This window comes from Hesperophylax consimilis, chromosome 3, assembly GCF_061612785.1.
Source record: "Hesperophylax consimilis isolate HC1 chromosome 3, BYU_Hcon_1.0, whole genome shotgun sequence".
NCBI lineage: Eukaryota > Metazoa > Arthropoda > Insecta > Trichoptera > Limnephilidae > Hesperophylax > Hesperophylax consimilis.
In genome coordinates this window covers 11145845-11162130 of record NC_142838.1, presented here as the reverse complement: position 1 = coordinate 11162130, position 16286 = coordinate 11145845, and the positions used below count along the sequence as shown (strand labels likewise).

At 38.7% G+C, this 16286-nt stretch overlaps 1 protein-coding gene across 1 annotated transcript in view; it reads left to right on the top strand.

The window, feature by feature from the left end:
* The window catches only part of LOC149424941 (uncharacterized), a 460249-nt gene that overhangs the window by 142200 nt on the left and 301763 nt on the right, over positions 1-16286 (top strand). The gene's annotated exons all lie outside the window — the stretch shown is intronic.

The following is a 16286-nucleotide window of genomic DNA, read 5'->3' as shown; positions in this document are numbered from 1 at the left end:
CTTTTTTGCGAAAGAAGGTGCCTTTTTCCAGGCCTTTTATTTATTTTATTTTACTTGCTTTCCTGTTTGTTTTATAAACACAGTTTAAATAGTGTGAAACTATTAGTTTTGACTTTAAAAACTGATGTTGAAATAAGTGTATCTATTTAGAGTAACTCATGGCGTATGTTTTCCTGTTTGCAGACCTACTTAGAAAATATGGCAGATTTAAGAAGCCACGAAACGAACGGCTTCTTAAAGATCCGGATTAAATTAGAAAGAAAATACATTTGCCAGAACTCATTCCCCTTTGCACGATTTCAAATACAGTGTATCTTAAATATATAGAAATCCAATTTGAGAAATTATTGTACTGTTAAGAAAGTCATTGCTTATTTGGAAAAAAAAGAGCAAATAAAAAATGATTTCAATAATATTAAAGTCAAATCAACAGAATATGTGCTACTTCTCTTTTTCAATAAAATACGAGTGGTGAATCTGCGTCACACTTGGATTCGATTTTGTATTTTATGTACAATACGTAACGGTCAATGATCTACGCCTGCCCATACCACGATCGTACGTATATTTGTCTGCTTTCAAGGAAAATTATTTACAGATGACATCTGAGAGCGTAAATAATTCTCCGGAAAATTTCGCAAAGGTTTGTAAATAAACCACCCTTCTACAACATCCCTGTCAGCTGCTCCCTCGTTTCTTGGCATGAGGAAATACGCGTAGAAATATGGGAGAAAGGATATGGGACAGGTTCCCAAGAAAGCAAGTAACATGTAAGGGTGGTTCAATCTATAATAGCGAAGGCTCTATCTCACACGAAGGCTGTGTATCCATAGATGATTGCCGTCCACAGGCCTTCGGGACGCCCGCTGTGCCACACGACACAGTATCTTAACTGTGGGGTGACAAATACCGTCACAGAAAACCGCTAACATTTTCCTTCTAACACGGCCGAGGGATAAATTGTTTACGCAGATTTATGATGTAAAAATGCTGTTTAAAAGTTTTACGGACACAACTGAACTGCGGGGTGTAGTTAAACCGTTTTTGTATATTTCGATAATGAACTATACATTTGCTTAGTGCTTTTCAGTACATTTTATCTCGATAAAATATATGTGTGCTATTTAGTAGAAATTTTGTAGATGGATGCTCTTAATATCTCTCTGGTGAAACATAACTATTCGGAATCGCTGCTCGAAATGGTTCAGCAATTTGTGATTATATCCGAATAGCCAGGTCCTTCCTTTTCCCACTTGATGCCTGTCTCCGGTTAGTAGGAAGCAGTTGGGACTCGCATTTGTGTTTTCTTTTAAAATAAATAAATTAAAATTACTACGCTACTTTACATTTCAAAAAAATGTTTGAAACGTTTTTCGATGCAAACGCTATCGACAGTGATAGCTACATTGTTTCTAATCATCTTCATCAAAACACGACATATTAAATCAGAATAAAACACGCAGTAAGATTAACGATTTGGTTCCTCTACCATGTCCCGCGAGCCACCCTTCGCCAGCCGTTATTATTTAAACAACCATCCATTATTTATACGACCTGCGAACGTGACTTGCTCTGTAGCGTCCATCGCACCTGATTGTGACGCCATGAAAAAGCGACACCGGGAGGAAGTCCACATAAAAGGATATTGAAAATGCAATTTCCGCGCGTCAAGTTGAACCGGTCAGGAAGTTGTCACACCTCAAAGCAGGGATAACTTCAAGTTGGAATTCTTTGTGTATTCTAATTTGCTTAGATTTTCAAACTTAATAAAATATTCAACTCTTAACAAATAAAAAAAAAAATTGTTCTCATTCATCGATCCATGTTCTTTGCGAAGCCGAATCGAAAACCTAGCAATGTGTGTATTAATTTAAAGATATTTATACATATATTTTACGTAACGATATAGTAGATATTTATATACTTTAACTATAAATACGTGAAAAAGAGATGAAATATGTTGAAAAATTGACACGCTAGATCATAACCGAAAATAATATTAAAAAATTAAAATATATATATTAAAAAAGCAAAATAAATAAGTGGATATTCGATTGATTGTTTGAATATTGTAAAAACAAAAATACTACAAAATGTTGACATATATTTAAGGCGTAACTATTAGTTTTGTAACGGAAAGCTACTACCTACTAGTAAGTTTTACTACATCGATCGCTCGAGGTCTTTCAGAGCAGGGCGCAGTACATATAGTACCTAACTCTAATAATCTCGAACATGTGTGCCCTATATAAAACCGCACGCCCTACGACCTACCCGTGCCCCGCCCTATCTGACCTGCATCTCCTCCCACTGACATGGAATCATACCTCCTTGAACTGGAGAAGCTGGATCCTCCAATTGAGGCTCTCCAGACATTTATCAACAATATGAAAAGAACGGTCACCAAAACCCCCCAACGTAAGGTGACCTTCTACCCGGATGGGGTAAACCCCTCGGCCACCACCTACCTCTCAGGCACCGCACGTAAAACCCCGCCCATCGCCACCCAACCGCCCACTACCTCCGCCTCCACCTCCACCGCCTCCACCTCCGCCGACCACAGCCTGGCAAGCCTCACTGCACTTCCTCCATCACCAACCAAGGAATTCCCGCCTCTCTGGACCACCCCGAATAACCCGATCAAGCAAAAACCGCCCACGCCTCCTCAGACCCTCGCTACCACCAACCGCTTCCAAACCCTGGCCCCGCCCTCCTCTAACGAAACAATATCGGACACAATCACCACTGACGGAGCAGATACCATAGACCATACAAACACCACCAGCACCCCGACTCCCGCCCGACGTCCCATCAAAATCCCGCCCATCATCATAAAATCCGACTCTAACTGGAATACCATCAGAAAGAAGCTGGAGAACGCCGGTGTGCGCATCTCTCACGCCAAAGCCATCCCGACGGGTGTGGTGGTCCACACAGCCGACTCCTCTAGCTTCCGACTAGCCACTAAAATGCTGGAAGAGATAAAAACAGACTTCCACACCTTCGAGCTGCACGAGGACAAAACCACCAAGGCAGTTCTGAGGGGAATCCCGACACAAATCTCGGAGGAGGAGATTCTCCTCGAACTGCAGGACCTCGGTCTCCCGGCCATCTCCGTCTCCAGGATGAGGTCGGGACCCGACCGCACGAACGTCCCGATGGTCCTCGTGCAGCTCACCCACGGCGAAGAGGGAAAACAAATCTTCAACATCACTCACATATTCCACCTTCGCATCAAAGCAGAATTCCTCGACCACAAATCAGCCCCTACCCAATGCCACCGATGTCAATTTTTCGGCCACTCCGCCAAAGGCTGCCATCTCCCCCCCCGCTGCGTCAAATGCGCGGGGCCCCATTTTACCGCCACCTGTCTGAAGCAGAGAGAGGACGGCCCGGCTACCTGCGCCAACTGCGCCGGCCCTCACCCGGCCAACTTCAAAGACTGCCCGAAACGCCCCGCACCCTCCACATCCACGCCCCGTCGAACTGAGGTACCTCCCTTAATCACTTTCACCTCCCGCCCAGTCCAACCATCCACCTCCTATGCTCAGGCATTAAACCCCCCCCACCAAATCCCCCCTCCTTCCCCCACCCCCTCTCCCCTTCCCCCCTCCAACCTCCACCCCCTCTCCGTCAACCCCCCCCCCCCCCCCCCCCCCCCCCCACCAACACCCCACAGCCCTCAGCTACCCCCTTTAGTTTCTCAGACTTATTCAAAAATAACTTCTTTTCAAAGATCGGCGAACTCATCGCTGATCTACTCCCTAAATTCCAATCTGCCACCTCTCCGGCAGACTACCTCTCGATTCTCTTTGTAGCAGCCCCTCAAATCATTGCCCTCTTTACTAATTAAATGGCTAATTCTACCAAGCCCTCCGCGCTACGTTTGGCATTCTGGAATGCCAATGGTCTTGACAAAAACATGCACGAATTACGAATTTTCACCAACACACATAATTTAGACATAATACTCATAAATGAAACACACCTAAATCCCTCACACACACCAAAAATCGCTAACTACACACTGTACCGAAACGACCGATTACACTCGCGGGGCGGTGGCACAGCCGTCTTCGTGAAAACTAAACTCGCCCACAAACACAACATCACCCCCCCCCTGACCACCATTGAAAGTACCTCCATCACTGTATTCACAAAACATTCAGGTCCATTGAGAATTAATTCAATTTACAACCCACCTGTTCAGACTTTACAAAAGTCGGATCTTGAATTGCTTCTCGATGGACAAACGCCTACTATTCTAGCGGGGGATTTTAACTCAAAACACCCCGCTTGGAATAGTAGGCTCACCAACAAAAACGGACGTATCCTACACGACTTTGCCAACTCTCACCCCGACATAAACATTGCAGGACCCATAGAGCCAACATTTTTCTCTAGCATCGGACACAGACCTGACGTACTCGACATTGCACTTTTTCACAAATCGTCCTGGGCATACAGTATCGAAACCATCTGCGACCTTTCCTCCGACCATAACCCCGTGTTGCTAACTCTCAACGAATTCTCTTACCCCCCCCCCTGCAAAAATTAACAAAAAAACTGATTGGACATATTTTTCGCACAGAGTCGGGGAAAAAATATCCATAAATCCCCACATTAAAAATCCCTCAGATTTAGATACAGCGGTTGACGAATTCGCGAAGACAATAATGTCCGCAATTGACGAGGCCTCAAAACCTCTCCCCCCACCCCCCAAAATAAATTTCAAGGAAAACCTCCCAAATTCAGTAAAAGACCTAATTAAAACAAAAAATATCTTACGCCGCCACTGGCAAAAATATCAAAATCCCACCTTGAAAACTTCTATAAACCGAATCCAAGCCCTCATCAGAAAAAAACTTCAAGAGCACGTAAATTTCACCTGGAATTTGAAAATTCAAGAGATAAATCCACAGGACGGCTCTCTGTGGAAATTATCCAAAACTCTCAAAGCCACCCCCACCCCTAACCACCCCATTCACGCCGAAAACGGTCTCGTCTTCGACGATCAGGACAAATCAGAGGCGTTCGCTGACAGTCTTGAAAATCAATTCAGCCCCAGCTTCAAACACGCCGATCTAGATCACATTGCAAATGTCAACCGCAAAATCAATAATGTTTTAAATAATCTCCCCAATACAAATATACATTTTACTACCCCAGCCGAGGTTATCCGCGCTATAAAAAGCCGGAAAAATAAAAAAGCCCCCGGCCCCGACGGCGTCACAAACTTCGCTCTTAAAGCCCTCCCCCAAAAAGGAATACTAGCGATAGTAAATCTCATCAACACAGCCCTCAGACTGCGCTATTTCCCGAAAAGCTGGAAACACGCGCACGTCATTCTCATCCCAAAACCGGGAAAAGACCCCCTCTTCTGCGAAAATCACCGTCCAATCAGCCTTCTATCAAATATTGGTAAAATCTACGAACAGATCCTTTTGACACGGCTCCTCAAGCACATTGACGAGGTTTCAACACTACCTGAAGAGCAACACGGTTTTAGATCAAATCACTCCACCCTCCATCAACTCCTCAGAGTCTCCGAAATCATTATCGGAGGCTTCAATACCAAGCGATCAACTGGCGCCATTTTCCTGGACATAGCCAAAGCTTTCGATAAAGTATGGATAAACGGCCTGCTTCTCAAACTCCACGAAACAGGCATCGATCCCCAACTACTCGGTGCCTTCAAATCATTTCTACGCCATCGTACTTTTCAAGTAAAATACGGTGGCGCTCTTTCAAAAAAACGTTTCATGACAGCAGGGGTCCCGCAGGGCTCTCTGCTTTCTCCAATCCTCTTCAATGTCTACACTCACGACATCCCCCTCTCTGAAAACTCAAATTCTCACAAAGCTTTGTACGCAGATGACACCACAGTTATGGTTAGATACTGTTCACCCAGGATGATTACATACCGACTACAAAAAAACATTGATTTACTCCAAGATTGGTACGATAAATGGCGTATAGACGTGAATCCCTCAAAGAGCGTGGCCGTCTTTTTCTCTCGTAGAAAGGGCAGCCGCGCCCCGCGAGAGGAAATAACGATGTACGGCCAATCTATACCGTGGCAAAAATCGGCCAAATATCTTGGAGTTACACTTGACAGACGACTCACATGGACAAAACACATAAAAAACACTCTACAAAAAGCAAAAAACACATCCAACGCCCTTTACCCGTTGCTACACTCAAACTCAAAAACTTCCATACAAAACAAACTACTCATCTACAAAACACAAATACGCCCCATCATGTCATACGCCTCACCCATTTGGGGCACAGGTAACACAAAAAGTCTCGCCACATTCCAGAATGTCACACTTAGAAGATATACCAAAAGCCCTTGGTTTGTCCGAAACAGCATTATTAATTCAGGCACGAAAATCCCCCCATTTAAAACACATGTGGTAGAATTAGCCAAAAGATTCTATACGAAACTTCCTATGCACTCAAATCCAAGCATAGCATGTCTCGGGCGCTCAAGTCCCGACGACAAACCCACCTATCCATTCCCAGTCTCTATAACCTTCCCCCCTTGATGAGTGGACTTAAATAAAAAATTAAATTGCAACCAGATATACAAAAAATATAGTATAAATTTTACAAACACATTTATTTAAAACAATATATAAAAATCAAAATAAAAAATCTTTTACAAAAAAAAAAAATATATATATAAATAAAATTTTAAAAATACCTACAGACAAAAAAAAAATAAAAAATACAAAAAAATATAGTATTTCAGTCCTATAAGTTGCTATAGGCAGCCCACTCATCGGGTAGAAAAAAACCATCCCCCAGGTACTTTACACCCTCAGTTCACGAGACATGGAGAAAATATTCCCCGAAACTCGAAATTGCACAATAGATACCAGTACCAAGTCAGTCTTACATGTCAGTTAGTACCATACGAATGGCCAGCGGCAACTGAGATGGGCGGTCGCCCCGTCCCGTGAACTGCCTCCGCACACCGCGCTGCACCCCACTTACTCTGCATAGGATCACGGGTATGTTCTGCCTTTTGAGCTTCTTCAGCTCTTACTTCACACTGGAGTACCTGTAAGAGCCACACCCACCATCTCTGCTTCTACATGTTGACCATCGTCCGGGAGGATTCTCCGTTGACTATGTCCACCAACGTGGTGTCGATCATCGGCTTGGTGAAATAGCCACCGATCACGCCCGCCAACTGCATCGGGCATCGGTCCGAAGTCATCGCAACATCTACACTGACTTCAATAAATCCCGTGATACTACAACATCTTTCATTTATCTCACATTACCACATACCCAAAGTTTCTAGAGTAATAATAATTTTAAAAATTAGTTTATAGAACAGAAGTTAGTTTTTAAGCTGTAAATTCAATATTCGAAACATTACTAGGACTAGGAACTGTGAATATAATAAATTATATTTAGCAACGGTTAATTGTAACCTAGTGGCAATAGCAAGTAATAAATTTGGTAATATTTATTATGTTATTATTTACTGTCTATTAATATGTATAGTATATGTAAAGAAATGAAAATAAATAAAGTGAAAAAAAAAAGGATAAAAAAATATACGAAAACAATAATTGTATCTTTTAAAAAAATCAGTGGTGGTTCGTAGCCATTGGCAGTTGAGAGTTCATTGGGAGTTTAATCGGAGATTATAAGTTGGACTTTTTAATATTGCGTCTATTTTTCCCTATTACCTCATCACATCAATGTTTTAGCGATCTACCAACAAAATACAGGTCAGCGATTCAATGAATATTAACATAGTTTTATATAGAGTATTAACGTGAGGATATGTATCCTCACGTTAATACTCTATATGTTGAATGTTAACATAACAAACTCTTATTTTTTATGTTAAGGGGTAACATCTTCAGTATTTTTTTGAATAACTACATAAAACACAATTTTTTTTTTTTTTTTTTTTTATATATTTACTCCACACAGGAGGCCCTGAAGAAAATAATTTCCCTCAGGGCCTATGTCATCTTTGGGGATGCTGTATGGAGGGTCTTTTTGTGGATAGGAAGGAGTGAACATGGGTCTTGAAGAGTCCCATGTTGTAGGAGGGAGGAAACACAGAGGCCGGCAGTTCGTTCCACAGCCGAGCTGTTGAACTTAAGAACGAATCGTAGAAGCGACCCGTTCTCATGTGACAAGTGTCAACTGTGTACAAATGTTGGGCGCGTGTATCCCGACTACGCACCGGTGCCGAAGGGATCAATGACGCTAGTTCCTCAGAGCATCTTCCATTGTAATACCGATAGAACAAGGACAGCATACCTACCTGACGCCTGTGCTCTAAAGATTGCAGTCCGTTTGTTAAGATTGGGGAATCTATCAAACGGACCGCCCGTTTCTGCACAGAGTCAAGGGTTTTTTTCAGGTATTTAGGGGCTCCAGACCAGAGATGGCTGCCAAATTCGACCGTAGGGCGCACTTGCGATTTGTACAGGGTGAGCAGTTGTGTACTATTAAAGTATCTGCGGGCCCTGTACAGTACGCCCAGCTTCTGAGAGGCCAACTTTACTCTGGCTTCGATGGAGCCCCCGTACCTGAGCTGGTCACTTATAGTTACACCAAGCATATCAATGGAAGGCCTGTTCGGAAGATTGCTTCCGTTGAAGGAGACTAGATTATCATTTGGATCCCTTTTAGACGTAATCAGACAGGATTGGGTCTTTGAAACAACAACAACAATAAATACAGCAAAAAAAATCTTGCAAAATACGAGTCGCAGCGCACACGGTCACCTAGTAAAAAACCAAGGATTGCAAAGCTCTAGCGCTGCTGGCGTGTTTGTGCGTACTATTTCTTAGATCAAACAGTCCCTTAGTTATTACTGTCATACACAATACACAAATGGGATTCATTTCAGACTTTTGTTCAGCGTAATGCGTACTCGCGGATTTTTACTTAATTATAATGACGCGCTGTTTAAAACTTGGTTAATTATAATACAGGTTTATCTTATTTTCCTATATTTTGATGGGAGTTCGCTGTACAAACGCACCTTAGAGAAAACTGCCGCTCTTGGTAATCATTGGTTTAATAACTATCCCGCAGCCAAGTGAGGGAGTAGGTAGTACCCAAAATTACTATCCTCCTAATATTAGCTTAAATACTTGACATATCATTTAAGTATTTTACGTATTCCTGCGCAAATACATAAGTTACCACTAATAATTGACTGAATAATTGGGATTTTTATAGTTTAAAAGCCCATAACACAGAAAAATGCATGGAGCCATCGGAAGACCCACTTGGTTACGGACGTTTTGTTTGGCATCTTGGCCTGTCAAGAGTTAATATACATTGTTTACATACGCGAAAACTAAGAAAAAAAGTATTCTGGTGGGTTGTTCCAAGAATTATGCTTCTTTCAAAATAGTTATGATAATACTATGTCTATCAAGAAAAGATGTTAAACTATCCCAATATGGAAACACATCATCTTTAAATAACAGGATTCACAATAAAAATCAATCAAACGCTACCTGATGGTTTGTTTATTACTCCGAAGCGCGTGATCAATCTTTCTACTAGTATTATACAAGTTACAAATACTTGTACATATCCTCACACGTCAAACAATCCATCATTGGGGCACATTTGCCAGAATAAAGAACGTAGTGGCCCTTGCCAGCGTGGGGTAGATTTGTTTCTTGAATAGGGGTTCTTTCAGTGGCGGTTTTCTCTAAAGTGCGTTTACGCAGTTAACTCCCACAACAAAAACATACAATACAAACTTATTTAACAAATCTTTTGACATAGTTTAAATAGCGCGCTATTCAAATCCTGTACTGATAAAATCACCCGTCCGTGTTTATACTGCCCGAAAATGAGTCAGAAATTAATTCCGTATGTGCGTTTCAAAATCAGCACTTTCCATTCTAAGAAATAGTTCATACAAAACATACTTGTGGCGCTTCAGCGGTAAACCGTGCGAGCGTGCAAATTTTTGAAAGCCGCCTAGTTGGAGTGTGAGATATGTTAACACTATTTTTTATAGAAAAGTATTGAGCACGAATCAGTAGATTTTTTTATGTGATTATCGTGTCTTGAGTTGTTATTGACACACTTTGATTTCTGACGATGTACTTTTAATGTGAAAAACGAATAGTTTTTTAGGGAAAATGGTGATTTTCGAAAAAAAATTGTATGACCGACGACATTCTTGCTCACATTCTTGTTGATAGGTTGCTTAACCTCTGTTGTCTAATGATTTTATTTTTTTTACATTAACTCCACACAGGAGGCCCTGGCGAAAAAAAATCGTAAGGTATATGTCATCTTTGAGGATGCTGTGTGGAGGATCAGGAAGGTGAGAAGATTCTGGGAGAATTCTGATTTAGGGAGTGGGTAGGAACTTAGGGTCAATGTTTCCAGGAGTGACATCACTCCCACTGTGGTGCAAGGCGAAAGCTCGAGAGATAGTCCGGCTGGAGAGGCCAAAAGGTCTCCCTCAACCTGTTTCTCCCGATCTGACCCGCCGCGCAGTAAGTAGACAAACGCATCCACCGCTAAGACCTAGAGAAACCTCATGAACCCTGGCACCGCTGATAAGTCACCAAATGTAGCGAACCACTTAGGGCGGTTTATGGCAAGGGTGTTGGTTATCCAATAAATGTTTGCCGGGGCGACGGTACCCACACCCTCCTTCCAAATTAATAATATTAGATTGGGGGAGTCACGAGCCGCCACTGTGTTCTACTAGACGGCGCAGTCGCCTTTCTATACATCCTCCGAGCAGGATAGATTTTAGGCTATTTCTACGTTTAGGAAGCTCGTTCTTACTGAAACCTCTATGAATTATTTATTCTAACGGCCGATGAATGAGATTCTGATCGACTCGTGTTGTTTTATTATTCTCTCTTGCGAATTTTCAAATGCGTTATGTAACAGCCAAAATATTTAATTTTTTACAATCCAGAGTTTTGTCAGCATTTCTGTTGTGCGTGGTAATTCATTGATAATTAGTTTTCTTTAAACATTATAGAATAAACTCACGCGCCAGAATAGAACTCTCAGTATTGCCCTGGTATAAGACCACCATTCAGAATTAAAAAAAAAATTTAATGTGAAACCGCACAAGAGTTCCAACTGCTCCCATCCGTCTGGAGCCAGTGAGACTATTGCATCCCCAATTGGGGTCTTTTGTGAGACTGGAGGTAGTGGGGAAAGTATGGAAATGGGGTAAAGGAAGGTGGAACCTTACTTTTCAGATCTGGTCACCAAACAAAGCCATTTCAAGCAACGTTTCAATTCTGAATGGTGGTCTTACACCAAGCCGATATTAAGAGTATCTTCCACTCTGGAACGTGCTGTAAATATACTCTAAATAATATACTATACTATATATCATAATAATATACCATACTATATACCGCAAATATACTATAAATTTTTTCAAATGAAAAAATTGTGATATACACAAATTAATCAAATAAAATTTACTTGAGCACGCCGGGATTTGAACCCGCGACCTCCAGCTTGCTAGTCGAAAGCCTAGATAGAAAAGCCTAAATAGTCGAAAGCCTACATACGAGTAGATTGAGACTTACCCATTACCACGGAGGCCGTCTAAAATGGGTTTAGCCGTGTTTGGTGACCAGATCTGAATAGTTTACCTTCCTTTTCCCCTTCTCCATACCTTCCCCACTCCCTTCAGTCTCACAACAGACTCCAATTGGGGATACAATAGTCTCATTGACTCCAGACGGATGGGAGCAGTTCGGAATCTTGTGCGATATTCACATAATAAATAAAAGTTTCACGTTAGTTGTCTGCTTTGCTCTAAGGACTGGAATGTTGAGTGGTGAACGGAATATTTATCAGCTGGCAAAGTTATTGACATCATGAAAGATACAACTCTTCAAATTAATATTTAATTTATATCATAAATGAAAAAAATTATTTGAAGAATTTATTCAAAATTGATTTGAAGAATTTATTCAAAATTGATTTGAAGAATTTATTCAAAATTGATTTGAAGAATTTATTTTTTTATTCAAAATTATTTTGAAGAATTTATTCAAAGTTAATACGAAGAATAATAAATTTTATTTATATCATAAATGAAAAAAATAATTTGAAGAATAATAAATTTTATTTATATCATAAATGAAAAAATAATTTGAAGTTTTATTCAAAGTTGATTTGAAGAATTTATAAATTTATTCAAAATTTATTTGAAAAATTTATTCAAAATTAATATGAAGAATTATATATTTTATTTATATCATAAATGAAAAAAATAATTTGAAGAATTTATTCAAAATTGATTTGAAGAAATTATCAATTTATTCAAAATTAATTTGAAGACTTTATTAATTTATTCAAAATTAATTTGAAGAATTGATTCAAAATTAATATGAAGAATTATATATTTTATAACATATTATATAATATAATTTTGCTGTCTGAAAACGTAACGAGATGAATTTTATTTATTCTAATAAAAATACATTTAATACACTGAAAAACCGAGACTTCAAACACAGCAGTAATTTAATTAACATGATACTTGCCTCCAAATGAATGCTGTTAAACTATTGCCTTAAAATATCAACACTGTTTCATTGATTAAAATCTTTTGACTTGGACTTGAACATTATCTTAATTGGAGTTGAGCTTAATAAAAAAATTCTTTAAATAACTTAATTAAGGTAAAATCTCAAGGGAAGCCGGCCACCGCTGGAAGAAATGTACATCTACTAAATTAATTAAATTTTTAATTTTCTCAATTATAAATCCTTATTATGTCAGCAGATTTGAGTTTTGAAAGAGGCTGGACTGAGATAAAGTAGATATTATTGAAAATGGCTGAATAAAAATTCCTTTGAAATCATTGATTTCTATATTCCGTGTTGACCATAGAAGAGTTTCAGATTTTTAAATATTGGTTTCCATTTAAATATTAATGATCATTTCGAACGATAGTCGCCATTAGGATTTTTATTTTTTTCATGACATTTTATTTTATTGCGGGAATTAACCGCTAATAATATCACATTCAAAAGATGATAGATATCAGAATAAACATAAGTCAATTTAAAGTTTATTTATTATTATATTGACCGGTCGGTGGCTGAGTTGACATTGCGTTTGGGTCCCACCCAGGCATAGTGTGTTCAATTCCTCAATCACAAAACAAGCAATATTTTCCGTTTACTGTGGAGGTAGTAGGAGATTTTCTAATATTGTCAGGTTATTCGTTACCCAGGAATGAAAAAATTCTTTAAAAAAAATACAAATTTATATATATATATCTAACCTAACCTAACCTGTTCATTTCTGTGTTACATATGTTGAAACATAACATTATATTATTATTATTATTAATAATAATAATAATATAATGTAATAAATGTAATGTTTAAAAAATAAAAATAAAAAAAATAATTATTATTAATAATAATATAATGTTATGTTTCAATATATGTAACACAGAAATGAACAGGTTAGGTTAATGTGATAAATGAGTATTGCCAATTTATTAAGAATCTCTTCAAATTATTGGTAGTACAATTAAAACGGTATTGCAGACCTTCCTGATAAAATTTTAGTGAATTGCGAATATATGGGAGAGTCTGTTAAATTGGACCACTTTTCGGAAAGAAGTAAATTTATTGGGATTTCATTACATTAGAGGACTTCAAATTTACTGACATGAAAGGTGCGTTATCAGACTACAAAGTCCGTTTATTATTTTATATTAAATGTTAACAGTTATTTTATTAAAAATATTTTACTTAATTTAGGCATTTGTTCCAAATTAGCCGACCGGTTTGTTAAATTGGACCTGTGGGTCTTGTAAATTGGACCTAGGATTATTCTTTTGTTAGAATGTATACCTTTTTTACATAAAAAATAAACATGAAATAACTAGCCCAACCAGACCCAACCCACCTTACTAATATTACCTGATGTATTGTAATACGAGTGAACGCTTTATTTTTTCAAGAAATTATTACAAATAACTGGGTTGCTTACACAGGTTTTGTGATGCCATTTACACCCAGACATTGCACCCAGTCTACTTTTGGTCCTTGCTAATCAAAATAATCTTCATTGCATATACCGCACGCATTTTCCTTATTTGCAGATGGTAGGCTATCAGAGTCGTCCAACACAATTTCTAACTCATTATCTTAATCACTGCTGCTGTTGTATTTATTGGGTTTAGTCGTCTTCTTTCCAATGCCTTAACCTTTGAGCGATATATTGCTTGCAGCTTTCATCTTTTCTTTTTTCTGATTCCTACGCATTTACTGGTTTTGTTAATAGGCTCCATTTTTGGTCTCTTACCTAGACGTTTCTGAATAGATATTGCCAAATCATTTTTTATAAGGGCTTGGTGTTAATATGAAAGCTTTCTGAGCACCACGCGTCTTTTTCAAACATACACTGTTTCAGTGTTAGGAGATGGTTCACTAAATCATTTTCAACTGCTTCTGAAAAAAAAACTGTTGTTCGTCCTTTGTGTATTCTTCTTTATTCATCCTTATCTAGATGCCTCTTTAAAGTCGGTTCTGAAATTTTATAAACACGGGCACATTCATTCAAACCAACATGTTCATTAAGAAACGCAAATATTGCATGCCATAGGTCTTCTTGTTTCCTTTTGTAATAATGTTTACTATCCGCCATCTAAAATAAATACAAATTTAACTGCAATCACATTTTTTTCACTTGTAGCACCATTCAGTAGGATACATTGGACCGGTCAGATTTGCCGAACTCACAGTGGTCCAATTAATCGAACTCTTACTTCTTTCAAACAATTTTTTTTATCAAACATAACCTACATATTTGGAAATTCAGGTTATTGCGGGCATAAAACTATGTAAATTACCGAGTTTAATATGAAAAGATAGTCAAAAAACGTTAAACATGGTTGCAGTTAAAGACGTATGAAAGTTTTCCAAATATTACGTTGAAGCAGAGAGATTTCGTTTTGTCCCTGTCACTTCTGTTAATTCTTCTCGAATGTGATGCCGGTCAGTAAGGCAACATTGAAGTTAGCTGCGCAACATTCAGTGTTGCCAGGATCAAAATATGTTTTGTAGTTTCGTTAATTTTACGCTGGTCCAATTAAACGACCGGTCCAATATTCCATACTCTCCCCTATTATCACGATGCGTAAATATTTGGAATTTCACGAACACGTGTTCCGACATTGTCATATTATACTCCTAATTTACTAAAACTTTATCAGGAAACCCTTCAAGTCATTCCTAAGGCCTGCATACCGTTTTTAACTGGACTACCAATCTTTAAGATCGAGATTCATAATATTTTAAAAATACTCAGTTTTCTCCGTGTGTAGGTGTATGGTGGATACGATCAAATTAAGAAATTTATTCATTAAAAAGGCACAAGATTTTGTGTTCAACCTGTCACTTTAAAGATAAACACAAACATTAAAAGAAGTTAGTTAAAGAGGTTAGTTAAGCATTAGGTACCCACTGGCCAATAAATAAATTAAAATGATTAGAATTCGCATTGCATCGTGAGAGGCTTAAACTGTATTTAAGCCGGTTAAGTAAAGGCTTCATATTATGCCACAAGTCCGAACCTTTTCACAGTCCTGCCACCCATAAATATTCAAATACCAATTATTGCCTCCTCGTTTAATCTGGTTAAAATGGTCATGCATTATAAGCTAACGTTAACCACAGTTTAACAAATATTATGTATTTTGCATAACGCTCTTAGGATGATATTTAAAAGCCACATCAATTACATTCTTCTGTAGAATGTCCTTGAATCACTTTTCAAATGGTAAGGACTGAACAACCTACCTTTCAGCATCTAGAAATGCTATCACATTCATAAAAATATGTTAACACGCAAAAATGGCGTAATTTTTTATAGAAACCTCTCTTTCAATTTCCACATATCTAACATTGTCTCCCGCGCCAACAAAACGCTTGGATTTGTTCTTCGTAATGCGAGAACGTTTACTAAGGGAATCGCAATACGGAGAACGTATGAAGCAGATGTTCACAGTGTCCTGGAATACAGCTCCATTATTTGGGCCCTTTTTAAACTAAACCTTAACCCAAAAACAAAAAAGTAGAAAAGAAGTTTATGGTTTACCTATATACGGCGGTGGATGCGTTTGCCCACCTACTTCGTGGCGGGCTGAATTGGGAGAGACTGGTTGAAGGAGACCTATATAAGAGAATATACGTACTATCATTCCTGTACCCACCCTTGTTCTCAACAGGAATGCTCGATTTCAACATCTTAGAAGCACGTCAAAAATA